General features: G+C 44.6%; 1 long non-coding RNA gene across 1 annotated transcript; it reads right to left on the bottom strand.

Annotated features, from left to right (window-relative positions):
- Positions 1-12,125: 12,125 nt before the first annotated feature.
- Positions 12,126-17,772, bottom strand: LOC117055993. Its single transcript, XR_004427680.1, has 4 exons — positions 17,711-17,772; positions 15,843-15,901; positions 13,018-13,133; positions 12,126-12,270 (listed from the first exon to the last, which is right to left on the bottom strand). It is a non-coding gene; the product is annotated as an uncharacterized LOC117055993 (long non-coding RNA).
- Positions 17,773-20,817: the final 3,045 nt, after the last annotated feature.

The raw sequence follows: 20,817 nt of genomic DNA, 5'->3' as shown, positions 1-20,817 counted from the left end.
TCATGCAGAACGAGGATAGAGCAAAGCTTTTACTGATCCATAATATTGCTACATTTCTACTTCCAGTCTTACCTGACCTTGTTCTCCTTCAGTTCTTGTAAACTAAGGCATTCCTGTCTATGTTCCGTCGGCAAATGTAAATTAAGAAAAGCCTCACCTGGAATACTGTGTCTAGTTCTGGGCACCCCAGTTCAAGAAGGATACTGACAGCTGGAACGTGTCCAGAGGAGGGCAACCAAAATGGTCAAAGGCCTGGAAACGATGCCTTATGAGGAACGGCTTAGGGAGCTGGGTATGTTTAGCCTGGAGAAGAGAAGGTTAAGGGGTGATACGATAGCCATGTTCAAATATATCAAAGGATGTAATATAGAGGAGGGAGAAAGGTTGTTTTCTGCTGCTCCAGAGAAGCGGACACGGAGCAATGGATTCAAACTACAAGAAAGAAGATTCCACCTAAACATTAGGAAGAACTTCCTGACAGTGAGAGCTGTTCGGCAGTGGAATTTGCTGCCAAGGAGTGTGGTGGAGTCTCCTTCTTTGGAGGTCTTTAAGCGGAGGCTTGACAGCCATCTGTCAGGAATGCTTTGATGGTGTTTCCTGCTTGGCAGGGGGTTGGACTGGATGGCCCTTGTGGTCTCTTCCAACTCTATGAATCTTTGAAAAGCTTGCAGTAAGCATTGAGATACAGGAGATATTTAGCGTGATTAATTAATTCTAATAAGCACAAATAATAGATGTTTCTAATTTTTGTTAACACTATAAATCTGCTGTTGGCTAATTCAATGGGCATGTTCAATGGCTATAGTTTCCAAGCCAAGCTGCTCCCAACCCCCAGCATCTGCTACCTGAGGCAACCTGCCCAATGGTAGGGCCAGTTCTGCGATGCCCTTCTACCAGGTTACTTAACCAAGAAGACAGAGGTCAGAAAGTGTCCTGTATCCTGGGATAGCCCATTTTTTGGAGGCAAGCAACTGCTCAGTGAGAGAAAGAATAACTCACTTACGTGAAACCCAGTTTGTGAAATTGAGAGGGAGGGAAAGGCAGTGGCGGAGTAAGGCTCTGCAGTACCCGGGGCGGCAAAGGAAACGCCCCGGGGGCGGGGCGTCGTGACATCACATTGTGACGTCATGACGCTCCGCCCCCAGGGCGTTTCCGGGGGTACCGGCGCCGCTTCTGCAGCCCTCTTTTAAGCCGAAGAGCTCGCTTTTAAGCTCTCCGGCTCAAAAGGAGGCTGTGGAAGCGGCGATCCGATGACAGAGTGCGCCTGCGCGTGCAGGCGCACTCCGTCGTCGGGCCGTGCGCTGCCGCTCCCAGGGTGACGGAGGGAGCGGCAGCGCGTGGGAATGGTGGGAGGGGCTGCCTCTTGTCCCCCCCACGTGCCGCCGTTCGCTCCGTTGCCCCAAGAGCAGCAGCACCGCACACACCGTGCGCTGCTGCTCCCGGGGGGACGGAGCCAGCGGCAGCGTGGGGGGCTGACAAGCGCCAGCCCCTCCTGCCACTCCCCACGCTGCCGGTCACCCCGGGAGCAGCAGCGCTGCACGGACGGGGTGCTCCCTCGGCCGTGCGCTGTTGCTCCTGGGGTGACGGAGGGAGCGGCAGCACTTGGGAATGGCGGGAGGGGTTGCCGCTTGTCACCCCCATGCGCCGCCGCTCGCTCCGGTCGCCCCGGGAGCAACAGCGCACGGCCGAGGGAGCACCCCATCCGTGCAGCGCTGCTGCTCCCGGGGTGACCGGCGTTGCCTGGGGAGTGGCGGGAGGGGCGCCGCTTGTCGCCCCCACCCGCCGCTTGTCGCCCCCACCCGCCGCTTGTCGCCCCTGTCGCCCGGGGGCGTACCGCCCCCACCGCACCCCCCTAGCAACGCCCCTGGGGAAAGGTAATCTGATCGTCGGCCATGGAGTTATCGCTGGAATCCAAAACACATGTACAAGGAAGTAGGTTACACAGTAGAAGAGGAAGAGGATTGGATTTGATATCCCACTTTATCACTACCCTAAGGAGTCTCAAAGCGGCTCACATTCTCCTTTCCCTTCCTACCCCACAAGAAACACTCTGTGAGGTGAGTGAGGCTGAGAGACTTCAGAGAAGTGTGACTAGCCCAAGGTCACCCAGCAGCTGCAGGTGGAGGAGCGGGGAAGCGAACCCGGTTCACCAGATTACGAGTCTACCGCTCTTAACCACTACACCACACTGGCTCTCAGTGGGACTATCTTCTGAGCAAGTGTTCTTAGGATTGCCACAGAACAGAAACAGACCAAATGTTCGAAGGATGGTATCCAACGCCTCTTGTCCCAATATCAATTACAGTGGTACCCCGCAAGACAAATGCCTCGCACAACGAAAAACTCACAAAACGAAAGGGTTTTGCGAGTTTTTAGTAGACTCGCGAGACAAATTCGTCTATGGCTGTTTTTCGCAAGACGAATTCATCTGGCGAGGTACCACTGTAAGCCGGCACCGGACCGTGCTGCGCCGCGTTTTAAGACTGCAGCGAGTGAACAGCAGCGGTGCTGTTCGCCCGCTGCAGCCTTAAGACACGACGCGGTCCGGTGCCGGTCGGAAGGGGTGTCGGCCGATCACGCCCACCATCTTGGGTGGAAATGCGCAGTCGACCCAAGATGGTGGGCGCGATCGGCCGGCACCCTTTCCGACCGGAGCCGCGCCGCCTTTTAAAGCTGCAGCGGGCGAACAGCAGCGCTGCTGTTCGCCCGCTGCAGCTTTAAAACGCGGTGCGGCGCCATAGCTGTAAAGTCTTACCTTTTGGCTCCGGTCAGAAGGGGTGCCGTCCGATCGCATCCGCCATCTTGTGTCAACTGCGCATGTCTGCGCATGTCCAGACATGCGCAGTCAAACTAAGATGGCGGACGCGATCGGACGACACCCCTTCCGACCGGAGCCAAAAGGTAAGACTTTACAGCTATGGCGCTGCGCCGCGTTTTAAAGATGCAGTGAGCGAACAGCAGCGCTGCTGTTCGCTCGCTGCAGCCTTAAAACGCGGCGCCATGCGGCACCAGCTCCAGTCGGAAGGGGCGCCGTCCGATCGCGCCCGCCATCTTGGGTGGGAGGGCGCAATCGGCCAGCGCCCCTTCCGACTGGCACGGCACCGGAGCCGCGCCGCATTTTAAGGCTGCAGCGAGCGAACAGCCCGGACTTTCCCCCCCATAGGAACGCATTAAATTTTAATGCGTTCCTATGGGAAACGGTGCATCGCAAGACGAAATTTCCGCAAGACGAAAAGTCTTGCGGAACGAATTAATTTCATCTTGCGAGGCACCACTGTACAAGATTTTCAGGTGACTATGAAGATGGACAAGAGGCACTTAATAGATTGTCTCTTTAGGTCCAATGCAGAAACGGATCTAACCATGATGGCTTCTACCAAGAATTCGTCATGGTTCCCACTTATTAAAACGGAGCATACCTGGGCCAGTTACCTGTCAAAGCTCCCATTTCATAGAATCCTAGAGTTGTAAGAGATCACAAGGGCCATCCAGTCCAACCCCCTGCCAAGCAGGAAACACCACCAAAGCATTCCTGACAGATGGCTGTCAAGTGGTTGAAATATAGTGATTTGCTGTTGGAAGATAACAGATTTAAATTAAAGTCATATGAACTTAAAGATAAGTTAAATGATTGGTTACAGTATCATCAGATTAATGAAATGTTTAAAGTTGATAATAAAAATACAGGTTTTCAGACAGACAAATCCAGATTGGAAACGGAATTGTTGGAGCCAAAGTGTAAAAATATTTCTATAATGTATAATTTATTACTGGAGTGGCATACAAAAGATGAGCAACTGAAGTCAGTAATCATTGATTGGGCTAAGGATGTGCGGCACAATATTATGCTTAAAGCCTGGGAGAAGTTGTGGAAAAAAGGTTACAAGTTTACTGCATGTACAGCATTGAAGGAAAACATGATGAAAATGATGTATAGATGGTATTTAACTGCTGTAAAACTTGCAAAAATGCACCATACATCAGATAACAAATGTTGGAAATGTAAAGAGAAAGAAGGAACCTTTTATCACATGTGGTGGGCGTGCCCCAAGATTAAGGACTTCTGGGAAAGGATTTATAATGAAATGGAAAAAAAGTGTTGAAATACACCTTTATTAAGAAACCAGAAGCCTTTCTATTGGGAATCATAGGGGAAAAAATCCCCAAAAAGGATATTACTTTCTTTTCGTATGCCACAACAGCCGCAAGAATATTAATCGCTAAGAACTGGAAGAGCCAAGAGATGCCTACTATAGATGAATGGCAAATGAAGATGATAGACTTTATGGAACTTGCCAAGCTGACAGCGAGACTACGTGACCAAGAGGAGGAGACATTGCAGGAAGATTGGTAGGAATTTAAAAATTATTTGAAAAAATACTGTAATGTTTAAATTTTATACTCCCTAGGGAAGTTGTTATAGGTTTTTGGTAATAATGTAGGGTGTAGGTGAAATATAAATTAGAATGTCTTAAGTAAATAATAATGGATGATTTGCTAATAATTAAGTAAATAATAATGGATGATTTGTTAATTATGAAACTGCCAATGAAGATTGGAAATGAAATTCAGAAGGGAGGGATAGGGGGAAGTCACCCTAAGGTGTTAGAGGGGAAATGTTAAGACCATATAAGAATCATTTGTGCGTTGTCTGCATTTGTTTTGTTTTTCTTATAAAATGAATAAAAAGATTAGAAGAAGTGTGACTAGCCCAAAGTCACCCAGCAGCTGCATGTGGAAGAGTGGGGAAGTGAACCCAGTTCACCAGATTACGAGTCCACCGCTCTTAACCACTATACCACACTGGCTCCCAAGCAAGGCATTTCTCCTCAGGTGCCGAAACACCCAGGGCCTTGCTTGGCAAAACAGCATCTCAACCAAGAGTAACTTGAAATACAGTGGTGCCTCGCAAGACGAAATTAATTCGTTCCGCAAGACTTTTCGTCTTGCGGAAATTTCGTCTTGCGAGGCACCATTTCCCATAGGAACACATTAAAATTTAATTAATGCGTTCCTATGGGGAAAAAAGTCTGGGCTGTTCGCTCTCTGCAGCCTTAAAACGCGGCGCGGCTCCGGTGCCGGTCGGAAGGGTTGTCGGCGGGCGCGATCGGCCGACGACCCTTCCGACCGGCACTGGAGCCGCGCCGCGTTTTAAGGCTGCAGAGAGCAAACAGCAGCGCTGCTGTTCGCCCGCTGCAGCTTTAAAACGCGGCGCGGCGCCATAGCTGTAAAGTCTTACCTTTTGGCTCCGGTCAGAAGGGGTGCCGTCCGATCGCATCCGCCATCGCAGTCCACCCAAGATGGCGGACGCTCGCTGCAGCTTTAAAACGCGGCACAGCCCAGTGCCGGCTTACAGTGGTACCTCGCCAGACGAATTCGTCTTGCGATAAACAGCCATAGACGAATTCGTCTCGCGAGTCAACTAAAAACTCGCAAAACCCTTTCGTATTGTGAGTTTTTCGTTGTGCGAGGCATTCGTCTTGCGGGGTACCACTGTACCTGGTTCTTCATAAAGTCTTGAAAAACCCAAAACAAAGCCAACTGCACCTCTCTCTCTTGGGAAGGACCCGTAAGTATTCCACATGTTAAGAGTGCCCCACAGAAAACATTGCTTTTAATATCTTTTCCTACCAAACTCTAGGCTAGATATCCGCTGCATTAAAAGGTGGTTTGCAAAATTTAGCAGCCAGAGCTGACAAGTGCAGGACACATCATATAAGACCAATTCTGGGGCGACCGTCCTCAGCTGAAGGTGCAGATTCTGACCTACACGGCCTTACACAGCTCAGGACCCCAATACCTCAGAACCTGCCTCTCTCCTCTCAGATCAATTCACAGCCTGCATTAATCATCTGAGATCCTTCCCACTGTGCCCTCCCCAAAGGAGGACTGAAGGGTGGCAATCCAAGAATGGCCATTTAGTGGTTTCTCCCTACCTACGGAATGGTCTCCCCAGGAAGTAGGGTGGATAAAAATCAATTATTTTTTATAAAAAGATCAAAAAATAACAGATTTTTAAAATTTTAAATCGGATTTTTAAATAGAACCCAGTCTTGACTTTAAAATAAAAAAATAAAAAAATTATTGTTTAACCACTTAAATTAACAAACATGGATACATATGCTATAATGTCATTGTTTTGGTTAAATAGTTTAAATTGTTCTTAAGGAAATGATTATATTTGGACAGCTTTTCTGCTGTACTTCATTGGAAGGAGAAAAACAGTTAACTGAGTAAACCTCGCAATAATTTCATAATTATCTATTTCTAAGAGCAGTGGGGATTTTTTTCTTTAAAAAAAATGTTTATGGGTACTTCCATTTTCCTACTCATATTGAAATGCTGCCCCTCAATGAGGCCAAACTTAGGTTCACAAAATGTTTAGGGGTATGCGTACCCCTGTGTATCCCCTTGGGGGGAGGGAAAGCACTGACTAATAGTATAACCAAATAAGTAAATTTCTGATAGAACTGTAAAAACTAAGAAAATTTATTACTCCAAAAATAAAACCTCCGCCTGGTTGCAAATAGTGGTACCTCGGGTTACAAACACTTCGTGTTCCAGACTCCACTAACCCACAAGTAGTACCGTGGGTTAAGAACTTTGCCCCAGGAGAAGACTGGTGGGAGATTGAAATGGGAAGAGGGAAGGCGGTGAGGAGAGGGGTGGGGTAAAAGAATTTATGAGATTTATTAGGAAGGCTAGCCATGGTACTGCGACGCCAGAGGGTAATATGCGATTTGGAGAAGGGAAGAAATATTTAGGCTTTTTATGATAATGTGTTGATTATAATTTTTATTTTTAAGGTAGGAATTAGAAGTAATAACAGCAATAGCTTTTCTATGTTAAGAGAGAAAAAAAAGATAAGAAGTTAAGAATTGGAATAGGATTTTATGTGATATTAATAAGTGGAATGATATAAGATGCATAAGATGTTCATTTGAAGATTAAGAATAATGCCGAATGATTGTTAAACTAGTTACAAAGTTACTAAAGTAAATTAGAACCGAAAGCAGAAGAGAGAGCGGGGGAAGTCCCCCCTTAATAAGATTTGAAATAAGATCATAATTAAGAATTGGTGTGTTTTCCAGTGTCAGGGTGTGAGGTATGTATTAGTTTTTATTTTAGTGTTATTTGTATTGTTTGATGTGTTTGTTTTTATTTGTAGAATGGATGTTGCTTATTTGTTGTTTTTCTTTATGTGGAAATTTCAATAAATTCTTATTAAAAAAAAAAAAAAGAACTTTGCCCCAGGAAGAGAACAGAAATCATGCGGCGGCCATTAGCTAAATTGGTACCTCAGGTTAAGAACGGACTGTTATGTCGTGGGTTCTGGTAGCAATAAGTCCAGCAACACTTCTTAGTGAACAGCTCTTTATTGTAAGGATAGGACAAGACTGGGGAATACGGGGTAGGGAAAGCTCTATTTATAGACACATTGGTACAGAGGGAAAGGATACATTTAATCGGGAACCAATAATATTCAAACTTTCCGGCGGGACCCAATCAGGCTGTGGATTGTGATTGTATTATTTAAATTGACCAATGACATTTACTCTACAGAATATCTTACTTAATACACAACACGGACCTCCAGAATGAATTAAGTTTGTAACCCGAGGTACCACTGTATTAAGATAACACCAGCAAGAAAAGGAAAAAAATGACTTAAATCAAATCCACCCTCCCAGGACGGCAACCCAGAAGCCATCTCGGACTACCTCTAGGAGAGAGGAAAGGAGATTTTTGATCTTTATGAATTTCAAATATTGTGGCCATTAGTAGCTGGGATGTTAGAATGGGTTTTCATGCATATAAATGTTCTTAGCTTTTGGGTTTGTTCGTTAGGTTGCCTTCAACTTTTGTATCATGTTGTAGATTGCAGGACCTCTGGACGGCCGCTGGGAGAACAGAATATTGGCCTACACGTAGGCCTTTGCTTTGACCCAACAGGGTTCTTTATACAGTCATACCTCATGTTGCGCACGCTCCATGTTGCGTACGTTTGGGATACACACTCCCTCCCCGGAGCGTGTGCAACCGCTGTATGCGCAGAATGCTTCTACGCACTTCACGCATGCACAGAAGTGCTCAAATTGTGCGAGTTCCGGGTTTTTTAAATGCGCGTTCAAGTTACGCATGATGACCCGGAACGGATCACATGTGTAACCCGGGGTTCAACTGTATGCTCTTTTGCCCACAGCAAGCCCACCAACCAGTGGCGTAGCAAGGTCAGGTGATACCCGGTGCATAAAAGTTATTGTCACTCCCCCCCCATTGAAATTATTAAACAAACTTTTAGCCCAAAAATGGAAACAAGAAGTGTCAGTGTTTTGAAAAAATAAAAAGGTTCTGACCTCCTTTGCCTGCTCCTCGGACCCTAGTCGGCACAGAGAGTCCTTGAAAAAAGAGTATTTTGCACAATGCTTTTATTACAAAAACAAAAACTTCTCCAACCACGACCAACAGCTTTACGCATCAAACACAACCAGCTTTCTACCATCCATCCAACCAACCCAAACCGATTCACTGTAGGCTGCTGACTCAGTTCCTTTTGTATTAAAGAAACAGCGGCTAATTTTTAAGCTGTGACAAGTACCAACGAAAGAAGAGCGGCAGATGAAGACGACAGACTTTGCAGAACTGGCAAAGCTGACAGGAAAAATCTGAAACCAGCACGATCAAGTAAATTTATGATATCTGAAAGATTATTGTAAGCTACCGTATTTTTTGCTCCATAAGACGCACTTTTTCCTCCTAAAAAGTAAGAGGAAAAGTCTGTGCGTCTTATGGAGCGAATGCATGGTCCCTGGAGCCAAATTGCCCAGGGGGGAAAGGCAGATCCTGCTTTTTCTGTTTTAGAAAGAGCTAAAGGCTAACAAGAGGGAAAGAGAGTGTTGAAAAGAACCCGCTCAACAGCTGATTACAGGAGATGGGGAGGGAGATAAGGGAGCTAGCTCCCTTCCTGCCCCGCCCAGGCCCCTTGCACAGTAGTTCCTTTGGGAGGGCTGAGGATCCTGGGAAATTGAGTTTTTCAGGGCTGTTACTTTTCCTCTTGCTTTCTATTACTTGCTGGTGCTTACTGGTTTGCTTTCTTCCTATTAACTACTGGTGCTTACTGGTTTGTACTGGTTTGCTTTCCTTTTGCTTTCTATTACTTGCTGGTGCCTACTGGTCTGTACTGGTGCTTACTGGTTTGTACCGGTTCGCTTTCCTCTTGCTTCCTATTACTTGCTGGTGCGTACTGGTTTGTACTGGTGCTTACTGGTCTGTACTGGTGCTTACTGGTTTGTACTGGTTTGCTTTCCTCTTGCTTCCTATTACCTGCTGGTGCTTACTGGTCTGTACTGGTTTGTAAGCAATGCTTTTCCCTTTCCCCCCAAAAAGCTGCAAAACTTTGAGCTGATTCTCAAAAAAAACCCAAAAAAACAACAACCAAGGGTTTTAGAGGAGGAAAACCAGAAAAATATTTTTCCCTGGTTTCCTCCTCTGAAAACGAGGCGCGCCCTATGGTCCAGAGCGTCCTATGGAACGAAAAATAACATCACTACCAAGGTTGTCTAAGACTTGTAATGAGAAATTTTCTACCTTCATTTAAATTTTGAGCAATTTTGTAATGTGTGTAATTAGAACTGGAAGACGTACAAAATGCAATGATATAAAGGTTAATTTTGAAAGCCACGAGGTGGGAGGGTTAATTTTGAAAGCCACCAGGGCGGTAAAGTGGGTAACGATGGTGTGAATGTATATTAAATGGAAAATAAATGAAAATTATATATATTTGAAAAAAAAGAAACCATTTATTAAAAGAAGGAACTTACAGTTGCAAATGTTATTTTTTGGTTTATTTACTTAACATTGTGAGCATAAGCACTAAAAAGCTTTCCCACATAACTTTCAATGCAAAAAAAATTGCTTTGTTGGTTTTAAAAACTATGTAACATAAAAAAACATTCCTTCCAAAGTTGGAGCTTGTTCTATGGTTCCCCATTGTGGTTCCCAGATTACATTCTTTAGCTGCACACTAAACTTTGTCTCCTCTAGGTTGTTCCATTTACATTAATGTTATAAGATTATCCCATTACACGCAGAAAGTCAACCCAGACCTGCCAACGGATTTATATTGTTGCAATGTTCTTTTAAATAAACTCTGTACATGTCCCACTCTGTTAAATTTTTCATCACTAACATCTCGGAAGCTCTGCAAATTTTGATATCGCATCATCAAAATCAATTTCTTGTGCTACTTCCCTTTCAATTGACAACATGGCTAAGTCGGGGGGCTCATCTCGACTCATAGTGGCCCTAAAATAATTCTTGATTAATTTTGATTTTGAAAAACTCCTCACAGATGATGCTACTGAAAGACACAGCGTTAACAACATTCTCAAGGCTGAAGTCAGATTTGGTACAGAATCTGAGAGTTCGTATTCAACAAGAAACTCTAAAAATCTTAGAGAAGACCATTTCAGGGAATCTTCTTTTGAAACTTTGGCAGCTTGTAGATGTCTTCTTAGTCGTGGAATCTCTCGAAGGAGACCATCTTCAGAAAGTTCATCACAGTTTACAACCAAGTTTTGTATTAACTGTGGAAGTTCATCTTCTGAAGTTGTGACCAGATTCTTGGGCTCAAGAACTGCAAACCGAGCCAATACGCTTTCCATGGCTTTGCAGCGAGTGTCAATTTCTTGATAAAAACTGTCGACGCACTTAAACATCAATCTTTTCAATTCTTCATTCAACGGGAGTGGCTCATCTTCAGCCTTTTCTGTAGGCATCATTTTCATCCTTCTGGGAGTTGGTTTTTTCACTAAAGGAATGTCCATCTCTTCACATGTGTTTGTTGCAAGCTGCAGTGCTCTCTCCACCATCTCGTTTCTTTTGTCTTTCAGAAAGATCTTCAGACTTCTCATTTTGAGAACACACTCCTCAAGACTGATTCCAACGTTCTGTAGGCATTTTTGAGTGCGGTTCACTTCCTCCAAGACATTACTCCAGAGATTCAAAAAGCACAAGAAATAAAACTCACATACTTCTGGCAAGAGCATTGACGCTGCTGATCTGGTTTCGATACTTTCTGGGGGATCACAAAGTTCTTCTATGGTATCAACAATCGTATTGAAATTATCACGTACAGCTTTTACAGCTTTGTAGCAAGCGCTCCGTTCTTTATCTGAAAGTCTTTCGACTGTAACTCCAACTTTAGTCACAAGGACTGTCCACCTCTCTGTGGAAGCTGAGAAAAAGGAGTACAGACTTTCTAAGGTCGAAAAAGAGTGTACACATTCCAAAACGGTTTCGAAAGAAAGCACTCCACACTGATTAAGAGTGTGATTTGTACATGGAACAATTAATGCTTTAGGATTGAGTTTATGAATCCTCGCCCGGACTCCAGACTGCACTCCAGCCATTCTGGAGGCAGTGTCATATCCCAGACCTTGACACAATGTGATATCCAGCCCATCCTGTTTAATTGATTTCATAATGTCTTCTGTAATGTCTTCGTCTTCCTTTACAGCGGCCTGAAAATAGCCTAGAAATGACTCCTTCACTTCTACTTTCTTATTCTCGATATGAACATACCGAACTATTTCACACATCTCATCAGCGGCTAGTGTACGGTCAAAGATAATGCTGTAATATTTTGCTTCCTTGACATCAAACAAAATCTTTTTCTTAACACACTCGCCTATAAGTGTGAAAAATTCATTTTGTGTGTCAGGGGACACATAGCTTGCGAGTATTTTTTGTGACTGACTGGCCTCCTCTGGTGTGATAAAGTGCTCACTTACCACCGGATCAAACATTGATAGCAAATCAAAAAGCTCTAGGGAATTTCCTCTGTTTCCCGGCAACGCATAGGATAGCTCTCCGTGGCCGTGTAATGGTAAATTGTATCGAACCAAAAATAATGTCACATCTAAGAGCTTTTTCAAAATATGCCTCCTTTTCCTTTTTTCTGTTTCTGAAACTGTACCAAACGGACCGTCTTCGTTCCGACACGCTTCACTACCCTTGCTATCAGAATCGGAGAGTGCTCTGCTTTCTTCAAAATCTAGTTCATCCGGACCCTTTGATCGCGACACCGCTTCAGTCTTTTCTCTCACGTCTCCACGTGATTCCTCTGGAATGCTTGATGTTGATGCCGAACTGGAAGGGGTGACAAATTTCAGCAGCGACCCGGCCAGCGACTGCAGTTCTAAAGCTTTGGCTTTCTGTTTCTTCCTTTGCTGCGCTCCACTTGGGCGGATCCGTTTCATGGTCGCATGCCTGAAAAATGAAAACGGGGTACAATGTTGCCTTGCTTTCGAAAAATGCAAAATAAATAAATAAATAGTAATGGGTCGCGTAATTTAGGTCACAGTGCAGCTGTAGCAAATCATCACAACTTTTCTCATTTAGGTGTAGCATGTTATCATACTTCTTTATTCAAAATAATTTGATATTTGGATGCGTATTTGCATTCCAGGAGTAAATTTTAAAGCATCTGCCACAAACTGTATAAAGTATTATGAGCATTTTATCCTAACAACAACCTTGTAAGGTAGCTTAGGCTCAGAGTGAGTGGCCTGTCCAAGGTCACCCGGCAAATTTCTTGACTGAATGGGGATTTGAATTATGGTCTCTCAGGTCCTAGCCCATGGGTAGGCAAACTAAGGCCCGGGGGCCGGATCCGGCCCAATTGCCTTCTAAATCCGGCCCGCGGACGGTCCGGGAATCAGCATGTTTTTGAATGTGTCCTTTTATTTCTTCTTTCTTGTAGTTCGGACATGGGGCAATGGATTCAAACTGCAAGAAAGAAGATTCCACCTAAACATTAGGAAGATGCAACTCCTTCGCCCGAGCACGAATTCAGAGACAGCGTTGAGACAAATTCAGCCGGCATTTTGTCACTCCACCGCACCCCCCTTCCTACGCCACTGCCACCAACGCTCCTTCTAGTGATCTTAAGGATAGCATCACCAACAGGAATTCATACTTTCCATAGCTATTAATGAAGGTGAAAAGGATCCTTACCCAGAGAGGTCACCACCTCATGAATCTCCACCGTGAGCTCTTTCCGCAGTGCTCTCTAGCAGGGCCCAATCCTCGTCTGTGAAAGGCAAGGTCACCACCTCAAAGCTCACTGACCCCTGCAAAAACAAAACAATTCCATTTCTTACAGACACTGGAGATTTCTCAGTGTTCAGAAATCGCCAAGTGCAGATGGCACCTACCCATTAATTCTTTAGCCAAATTCCCTAACAAAAACATGTAAAGTCCATGGAACCGCCCACTTTGCTGTCTTCCGGCATGGCTTCTGCAAGGGCAGCTGCTGACTCAACAACCATTTGAAGGGAAAACACATTAAGCGCAAGCTGAATTCAATAATATATTTTGTTTATTTTATAATTTAATAACATCTTTATACCTCCTGACAGTAAAAGAAACTCTCCAGTGGTTTACAAGAGGAGTAAAACAATAACATTATCGGTTTAAAAACAATAACATTATCGGTTTTTAAAATATTGGAATTGGTATTAAGCTTAACTCACCAGCAATCTACAAATCTGGATGAGCTTGTCTACAGAAAAAGGTTTTTTTATCAGGCATCTAATGGGCTGCCTCCTTTTGGGAAGCAATATTAGGACCCCCAGACATTTATTACATTTATATACCGCCCTAATTTATCCGACGATCACATAAAAATACAGAATGCATAACATAACAAGCAAACTCAAATTGCCAATAACATCTAATGTCTTTTCCCATTCCTTCCTTTCTATTCCCCCTAAAAAGGTGGACCATAAAGAACATGGGGGAATGAGTCTCGTTTTAAAGAAGGGGTTCCTTTACCTTTTTGGGGAGGGGGTTCTCAGAAAAGACCCTTAAGAATCTAACGTTTAAAGTACTGCTCACTGGAGAATTTGTAAGGGGGAGATTACTCCCCAGGCTCGAGAGATTCAGCTAGTTATTCATTCAATCTCCCTGAAGAGGAAATGATCAGCAGTTTTAGAAATGGAAGAGTAGAGATACCAGACAGAATTACTAGCCACCAAAGCTATTGATATTGCCCAATGAATACAAAAAAAATTGATATTGCTTACTTAAGCCCAAAGCAACTTACAAAACATCTTTAAAAAACATTAAAATTCAGGGAAGGGGAGATACATTACAACGTCCTGCCCACTCTAAAGGCCATCGATTGCTAAAAGCCAAAGGTCTAGTTAAAAAGAAATGGTTTTGCCTGAATTGTTTTGAAGTCACTGTGTGTCTGGCTTGTTAGGAAGCGTCCAGAGGGTAAAAGGACATTGCAAAGCACAGCTCCCAATCCCCCCAAATTACACATCTCAAAAACACTTTTTGGGGCCTCTACCTTTATCAGCAGTGACTGCAGGACAATCCTTCAGTCGCAAACCAGGCTGGACTCGGGGGGGGCCTGGGAGCCACAGGTTCAAATCCCTGCAGGCCCTGATGCTCAAAGGGTGACCTTGGCCTCCCTCTGAGGGCCTTCTCAGTGGTGGCACCTGCCCTGTGGAACACCCTCCCGCCAGATGTCAAGGAAACAAACAACTATCCGATTTTTAGAAGAAACCTGAAGGCAGCCCTGTTTAGGGAAGTTTTTAATGTTTGATGTTTTATTCTGTTTTTAACCTGTTGTAAGCCACCCAGAGTGGCTGGGGAAACCCAGGTGAATGGGTGGGGTATAAATAATTATTATTATTGGAATTCACACACACACACACACACACACACACATGAAATGTTCATAAATGTACAAGGCAAACATTTATATATAATGTATATAAACCATGTGTCAGAAATAGTATAGGAGAACAATCCTGAAGCCATTTTGACTCTCCCAAATTGACCTCAAATATTACTCCGCAAGTTACAGGTAGGTAGCCGTGTTGGTCTGCCATAGTCAAAATAAAATAATATAAAAAATTCCTTCCAGTAGCACCTTAGAGACCAACTAAGTTTGTTTTTGGTATGAGCTTTCATGTGAACACACACTTCTTCAGTTACACTTAAGAGATGTGCATGCACACGAAAGCTCATATCAAGAACAAACTTATTTGATCTCTTAAGGTGCTACTGGAAGGAATTTATTTTATTTTGCTCACACTATCAATATGCGCAAGAGATTCAGGAACTCAGTATTTACCATCTCAAAGGAATGGCCAGGCTACCAAGAAAAGGCAATCAGATAAGGCAATACCAGGTATCCTGGCAGACAAGAGAGAAGTGCAACACAATCAATTTTCTACTTGGGACCAGCTCTTTCTGTGATGTATGTATGATGTATTGGGGGGTGGTCCTGAGCTACAGGGGAGGCAATTTCTCAAGTCTATAGTAGAGCTTGCACACAAATGTTCTGGGTTCCTCTCCTCCGTCCCTCCCTGTGTGGGGTGAGTGGGGGGCCCTGTTGCATCAGTTTAATAAAGATCATACTTACTAGCTGCTTTGCATCTCAATATTCTCTGGTTGGCCTGTTATTTTCTCCTACCAATAGAGAACCTACATAAGGACTCTATATGGACTCTTGGATACCCCAAAACAAAATAAAATAAAAAATTCCTTCCAGTAGCACCTTAGAGACCAACTAAGTTTGTTCTTGGTATGAGCTTTTGTGTGCATGCACACCTCTTCAGATACACAAAAGCTCATACCAAGAAAAAACTTAGTTGGTCTCTAAGGTGCTACTGGAAGGAATTTTTTATTTTATTTTGTTTTGACTATGGCAGACCAACACAGCTACCTACCCCTTTCTTGGATACCCCATAAGGGAAAATGGAGCAGTTTTTTCTCATAATTATTAATAGTTATTGCAATAATAATTATTATTATTCCTGGCCTACCTCACAGGGTCGTCTTGCGGGGATCAAAACAGGGAAGCAGAACCACCTGCACGCAGTTCCTGGGGAGAGAAACAGCCAAAGAAAAATAAAAGTTTCACTACCTGACTTGGAAAACATCTGAAGGCAGCCCTGTTTAGGGAAGTTTTTAATGTGTTGTAAGAATTTAAGAGAGTTATCTCGATAAAGGGTTCAATTCCGGTTGGAATCCTGAACCTGGGCAGGACGTTATTTTGAAACCCCTGCCTGCGCAGAAAAGACAGAGACCAGACCAGAGTTCTAATGGAAAGCAAGGCGGCTAGTGAGCTTGATCTTTATTGTTCTGTCGCAACAGGATCCTTCCTCTCACGCAGGAGAAAAAGAAGGTAACTCGAACAAAGGCGTCCCTGCTCTTATATAGAAATTTGAAATTGCCCACGCTGCAGTTCAAGCCCACCCCCCAGAAGCATCATACATACATCACCAAAGGGGTGTATCCCAGGACCACCTCCCAGATACATGTTATAAGAATTTACAATTCATATATATATATATATATATATATATATATATATATATATATATTTTCCAAGCAAACAGGCCACATGTCTGAGGCAGACAGGTCTCACACCATTTTGACTCTCAAAATGACCAAATGTTTACCAAATGGGTCTCTGCAAGGAAGGAGGGGTGAGTGATTTTAATTGTTCCAGGAATTAAAGAAGATTACCATCTCAAAGGAATGGCCAGGCTACTGAGAAAAGGCATCAGATAAGGCCTTTTCTGGGTGATGAGCTTGGGTTACACCTCTTCCCGTGATTGATGTTTCTGGGGGTGGGCTAGATTCCAGGAGGGATTTTGAAATGTTTTTATAAGAGCATGCTGGCTTTGTTCTGGGTCTTTTCCCTGAAAACACTGTTGTTGCAACAGCTTCAATAAAGATCAAGCTTACTAGCTGCTTTGCTTCTCAGTTTTCTCTGGTTGGCCTCTGTATTTTACTCCTACCAATGGAGAACCTGCAAAGGACTTTGCAAGGGCTCCTGTGTACCCCATAAGGGAATAAGGGCAGATTTTCTCTTACAACATACATCATGGCTACATCATGAAAGGGGAGGTCTGGTGGCAGTAATCTGAGCATCCTGGATCCTGCCCCCTGCCTCCTCTTGCCCTCCACAAAACACCCACTAAGTGAAACAAACGATATTTACATTTCCCTGTTTCCCAGCCAAGTTAATCACACCTTTTTGTCTTCATCTGGGTTTATCATCTCTGGAATGGCTACCTATCTGGCACTCAGGTATCAGAATGCCAGAGATTATCACTCAGGCAGAGGGCTGCTGAGTAGCTGGAGGGCCAAACCCCCCCTTTGTTCCTGAGACAAAGAAATACTTGGTCAGTTGGGAGTCAAAATGGTTTCAGGGCTGTTTTCCTGTGCAGCTTCACACATGTGGCCTTGTTTGCTTGGCACACTTATGAACATTTAATATGTATATAAAAGACCTTGATATTCTTATTACAAATGTTAGATTTTTTTTATTCTGTTTTTAATCTGTTGGGAGCCGCCCAGAGTGGCTGGGGAAACCCAGCAGGATGGGTGGGGTATAAATAAATTATTATTGGATGAAATGGTGAGGTCCCTCCCGTTGCTCTCCTAACCTGTTGCTGTATCTTCTTTCCTGAATGGTGGGGGTTTTTGGGTAGTTTCCTTTGCTGGGACAGCATGGCATGAATTTTAGCTTATTTTTATAATTTTATTGTTTATCTTTTTAATAATGTTTTATGGTATTTTGTGTAAAGGCATGGACCTCACAAATTTAATAAACTATTGGAAACTTTGTGGACACAGATTATTATTATTATTATTATTATTATTATTATTACTCCTGGCCTACCTCACAGGGTCGTCCTGAGGGGGATCCAAACGGAGAAGCACAACCACCTGCACGCAGTTCCTGGGGGGAGAGAAGGCAAGATCAGAACAGCCAAAGGAAAAATTTTCTAAAATAAAAGTTTCACCCAGTAAGTCAGATTAAAAAGGGTTTTGTTTTAAGCAGGGTCCCCAACCCAACCCCCCAAATAAAGGCCTCCTGAAACAGGTTCTGCCCCCAGAGAACCCCATAATTCCCCCCGACCCACCTTGAGCCCCCAAAACCACTCTCACCTCAGCAGCCGCTCTGAGCACAAGGGAGAACTCGCAGCTCACGTGCGAAGGAGCCTGCCTTCCCCTTCGCCCCGCCCCTTCCGGCCCTGGGCTTCGCACAAGGCGCGGGAAGACCACGACTCCCAGAAAGCACTGCGCCGCCCCAAGTTCCCTATTGGTGCACGTGACCCGGATGTTCCTCCCGATGTCGTAACTGGGCGCCTTTTCTTTTCCCGCTTGGCGGGAAACGGGTTTAAGTGTCAATCACAGTACCCCGCGGCCAATCACGGGGAAGGAGGGCGGTCGCGCAAGGCCGGCGCTGGTTTCTCAATGGAAGGGGAGTGAAGGGCAAAGGGAGGGGCTCCCTCTCCACTCCCCCCTCCCTCCCTTGAGAAGAGGAGGCCTGCTCTGCAGGAGCAGCGCGGTGCAATGGTTAGAGTTAGCATGAAGCTCGCAGGGCGACCATTGGGCTGATTTCTCTTTCTCTGACCTACCTCACAGGGTTGGTTGGTTGTTTATTAATTAACTTATTAAATCTGTTTTTGTTTTATTATGCATTTCGTGTTCTCATTTTGTATTTTTTTCTGGGGTGAACCACTCTGAATCTTCAAATGAAGGGGTTTGTGGGAGGGGTTATGGGCTATTTTGGTTTGTTATATGTTTTGTATTTTTTATAACAAAATAAACAATTAAAAAAATTCCTTCCAGTAGCACCTTAAAGACCAACTAAGTTTGTTCTTGGTATGAGCTCTCGCTATATATAAGGGTCTGATGACTTCTGTTTCAGTGTACAGTATCTGAAGAAGTGTGCATGCACACGAAAGCTCATACCAAGAACAAACTTAGTTGGTCTCTAAGGAAGGAATTTTTTTATTTTTTATTTTGTTTTGACTATGGCAGACCAACACGGCTACCTACCTGTAACTTTTATTTTTATGTGGTCTTCAGATGTAGGGCCGTATACAAATGTAATAAATAAATAGGGTGTAGTACTGGGCAGTAGGGATGAGTTTATGGAACTGGATGCCATTTTTTTGGATCCACCCCAAAATTTGGGAACTACTGTGTTGAGCACCGAAGTGAGCTCCCTGGGAGACAAGCCTGGGCATTGTGTCTGGAGGTCCTGGGCTGCCTAGACAACAAGACCCCCCACTCTCAGTCTTGGCACCTGCTTGGCTGCAGGAGTTGCCGGAAGGAGACGCCCTTAGGGACTCCACTCTGGATGTGTGTGGGGTTTACTCCTGATCAGTTTCTTGTCTTGAAGATGTCCCAAAAGGCAGTGGGCACCAGAGCCATTATTACAGAAATACTAAACAGATAGAAACGACGCGGGTGGTGCTGTGGGTTAAACCACAGAGCCTAGGGCTTGCCGATCAGGAGGTCGGCGGTTCGAATCCCTGTGACGGGGTGAGCTCCCGTTGCTCGGCTTAGTCCTGCTGGCCACATGACCCGGAAGCTGTACGCCAACTCCCTCGGCCAATAAATCGAGATGAGCGCCGCAGCCCCAGAGTCGTTCACGACTGAACCTGATCAGGGTCAGGGGTCCCTTTACCTTTAAAGGGATAGAAGGGAGAAGAGAAACACTCAGAGCTGCTTTGATTTCTCATTCCTTGCCAGAAACAAAAAAATAAAAATAAAAACTGCCAGTTTCCCTGGCATAGCAGACCTGGGCATGCTGAGGTCTCTCTGTCCAGGAGCCCTCCCCAGCTTCTGAATGCCAGTGGCTGGAGACCTCGAGAGGGGAGAATGCTCTGGGGTCCTGCTTGGGGCGTTTCACATTGGGGCACCTGGTTGGCCTCTGTGAGAACAAGACGATAGACTAGATGGGTCACTGCCTGATCCCGCAAGATCTTCTTTTGATGTTATCCAAAATTGCCACAAAAAGAGACTTCTATACAAATTGGAGTTCTTGGTAATACCCAGAAGTCAAAAATTAAAGAGTCCAAGAACACTGGCCAGGCGGGAGATCAATTGGCCATCTTAAGACTTTAAAACGGATCTCCCGCCTGGCCAGTGTTCTTGGACTCTTTAATTTTTGACAAAAAGGGACTTCGGCAAGAAGTCCCGGTTTCTGATTTGATCCTGCAATGTCCTACTTTTCCTTAGGACGTCTGGGTATTGAGTTATGTGACCCATGAGCCAAAGAGACAACCTTCAGAAGACATCTTACAGCCACCCTGTATAGGGAAGTTTCTTAAAGTTTGATGTTTTATTATGTTTTTTTAATATATGTTGGTAGCCACCCAGAGTGTTTATCCACCCAGAGTATTATTTATAAATAATAAAACTATTGTTGTTATTTTGGAAAAGGATGCCCCTATGTTCACCAGAGATAAGTTGGAGGGTGTGCAAAAAAAATACTTGGCCTCTTTCAGGTGTTCTTGTGCCTTGTTCATCTTGCCTTGCCAATTCACCACCTGTTGGAAATGGCTCAAGACCCATGTTTTCGCCTTATCACGCAAGTTTATTTGCCTTGGTGCTTCTACCTCATCGCACAACACACCTATCTGGAATTAGAAACTGAGGGAGAGGTGAGAGGCCTTTTTAGGCATTTTGGCTCCTCTTCTGACAAAACTGATTCCCTCCTGGGCTGTTCCACCTTCAACTGGTTAAACATTCATGGCACTTTATGAAGAATTATTGCCGCAATCTACGTGTTCCCCTGTTCTCTCCCTTTGTTGACTGTAAGCAGGTAGGGAAAGGGATCATCCTGGGTTTTTTAAAGCTTTGCAAATTCCTTGGGTGCACTTAGCTTTGCAACCCCAACTTGGAGGGGGTGTCTGGATTTTGCAGAGAGGGGAAAGACGGAGAGACGCTCCCTCCTGTGGATCTTTTGCACGGGCTGCCTACGTTTGGGGA

Source organism: Lacerta agilis, chromosome 12 (genome assembly GCF_009819535.1).
Source record: "Lacerta agilis isolate rLacAgi1 chromosome 12, rLacAgi1.pri, whole genome shotgun sequence".
NCBI lineage: Eukaryota > Metazoa > Chordata > Lepidosauria > Squamata > Lacertidae > Lacerta > Lacerta agilis.
The sequence above is the reverse complement of the archived record's forward strand: the minus strand, read 5'-3'. Positions and strand labels throughout refer to the sequence as shown.